Here is a 2880-nt window from a genome sequence, read left to right on the forward strand (position 1 = left end):
AACCCCTAGCCTGTAAAGCACATCCAACACCCAGGAGATCTGGGTTTTGCTTAGTGAGAGAACCAAATGTCAGTTTCCTTTTTCCTTTCCAGCAAGCAGCAAACAAGAATGTCCTGCAGAGGGCCAAAGCCGATAGACTTACATGGAGCACACTGAAGTCTTTTTGTTCCCGTCCTCCCTATATTTTGGAAGCTCCAGCCAGAATGTGGCCTGAATTTAAACACTCGGGCCATGACCATTAACAGTGAGTACTTTTGTAGATTCATGCAGCCTCTCCTGCCTTTCCTCTCCCATGGCCTTGAATGATCTGTTGTTTTGTGGACAATTTGCTTGTTGTACTCCAGAGAGCAGGCTGATCCTGGCTCTCCCATTGTCCCTTATATGGGCAAACAAAAGCAGTCTTCTTAGGCCAGGGCACTAAGCTGATAAAAGACTGATTAAAGCCTCTTTTGTGGTGAAATTTAATAACCTGGGTTAGGCATTATATTTGATTAACCCCAACCAGTCATTACATGGTATTATATATACACGGTACAGCTATGCCCAACAGCTCTCAGCTGGGCAGAACCTATCTTTGAATTCCTGAATGGAGCCAAGACACAATAGGCAGAGCTGGTCATCAGCAAAATGGAAGTCAATAAAGTTATCTCTGGGGCCTGCAATTTTCCCTTTCAGTGTCTTTCCTTCTCCACCCACCCTTTATGTTCACTCTTTCCCAGGCATTCAGTGCTTTCAAATTATTAAGGCCTTTCTGACAGGCAGGAAGACATTTGATAAACTCATTCACACAGTGATTTAATGGGTTACCCTCTCCAAGAGTAGCTGCAATTCAAAAGAGGAGCTTTGATTGGGAATTGTGAGAGTTGAAGGGATGAAGCTCTCATGGTGATGTTGGAGCCTGCCTGGTTCCTCAACTCAGATTCTCCCTTCTTCCCATAATTAGACCAGGTGGCTTCTCTCTGCTGGCTCTCCAGGGCCAACCCTGACCTCAGTTTGGAGAAAACAAAGAAACTCTGGTTTGACCCTCAAGTGACCCTCAAGCCTCCCCTGCTGCTGTCCTGCTCAGTGCCCTAAGTGACTGGATATTAACCTTGTTGGAGTAACCGTTCTCCTTACCTCTGATACATGGCCCGCCCAGGACCCCAGGCCTTCTAAGAAGAGGTCCGTACCTTAATGTTGCCAGTTTTGCCCCTAAATTCTCTTTAACCTTCCCCTTCCCACCACTGATACGAACCACGAGCTTTCTAGCCAACTTCTTGGATTTATTCCAAGTATTCCCTGCTTCCTTGTTCCTTCTCCTCCCATCCTTTATTTCTTGCTAGACCTCCTAAGGCTGACCTGAGCTTGGTCTATAATTTGCCACCCATCCAGCTAGATTTCCTCCTGCTGCCCCAACCCAGTGAGAGCGATGGTTCTAGGTTCTAGACCCACCTCATTTCCCTATAGTTAAGTTTTAATTCCCCTCGGTGTCACAAGAGTAGTGGAGCTAAGAGTCAGGAATAGTAGGAGGCCAGCCTGAATGATCAGAGAATAACAATATGCCTTCACTGGAGTTACCATAACTAACAGCATCTCAATCACCCACCTTCATCCCACTCCCTATCCCTCACCCTACCCCACCCCAAAATAAAAGACAATTTCTTTAAAATTCCGGTCAAACACCCCTCCATTGTCAGTGTGTTCTCAAGGCTCTCTATGCATCCCTCTATTACTGCTCTGACCACATTGTGCTTTAATTATTGGTATAGTTTTTTTTTTTTAATCTGTGCCCTCTACCAGATTGTATATTTGAGATCAAGGACCATATTTAACTTTATTAACTTAGTACATCGTCAGCTTTTTATTATTATTATTTTAAATAAGTTGAACAAATTGAATGAGTGATTAGAAAATGAAAACCAAACCTTGAGTTGTAGAATTTCCACTCTTCACCATGTGAGGCCCTGCCTGACACCTATTAGTTACGATGGCACTTTTATAGGTAACGAACTTTTTGGATTGATATGAATATAGATGCATATAGCTAAATATCTGTCTGGTTTTACTTTTTCTGTCCTTCACATTTAACCTTTCAATGCCTTTATGTTTTAGGTTTGTAACTTATGAAAAGCATATAGCTGCATTTACTTTTATTATTGTCTGATATCATCTCTGCCTTCTAACTTAACTAGATTGACTAAACTAAATGAACTAAACTAAACCATTTATCTCCCTTGCAATGACTGATAGTCTTGAAATTATGTCTACTAATTTATTTTGTGCTATTTGTCTCACCTTTTATTATTATGATTATTATTATTTTATTTTTTAATGCCTATAGCACCTGGTATTCCTAGGTGGTCTCCCATCCAAGTACTAACCAGTCCAGACCCTGCTTAGCTTCCAAGATCAGACAAGATCGGGCATGTTCAAGGTAGCATGACTGTAGACTGTCCCATCTTTTAAATTGCCTTTTCTTATTCCTGCCTTCTTTAGGACTACTTGATTTTTTAAAATCCATTTTTGTTTCTCTAGCTACTTTTCAATTAAACCCATCCTCTTCAGGATGAGAATACATGTGTTTTTGGAATGAAGATATTTTCTGGTTTATTATTGCATACAGTAGGTCAATGGATTAGGCTTTTCCTGAGTGCAAATAGCTGAATCTCTGATAATCTAGTACATGATTTAATCATTTATTATTTTTTCTATTAAAATTATGAATTTGTAATGCAAATAACAGCATGAATATCAAGTATTCTTTAATTTTGAACATTTACGAAACAAAATAAAATAAACAGAACAAACTTCAAAGAAATACTACAACTGAAACAATCTTGGATTTTATTTAAGAAACTCAAAATCTTGCTCATCACAACAGTTAGATGTCTTTGGATTATA

General features: G+C 40.0%; 1 pseudogene; it reads right to left on the reverse strand.

Annotated features, from left to right (window-relative positions):
- Positions 1 to 2311: 2311 nt before the first annotated feature.
- On the reverse strand, positions 2312 to 2430 carry LOC120622496 (uncharacterized; annotated as a pseudogene).
- Between the last annotated feature and the right edge of the window lie 450 nt (positions 2431 to 2880).

This window comes from Pteropus medius, unplaced genomic scaffold, assembly GCF_902729225.1.
Source record: "Pteropus medius unplaced genomic scaffold, Ma_sr-lr_union100, whole genome shotgun sequence".
Taxonomy (NCBI): domain Eukaryota; kingdom Metazoa; phylum Chordata; class Mammalia; order Chiroptera; family Pteropodidae; genus Pteropus; species Pteropus medius.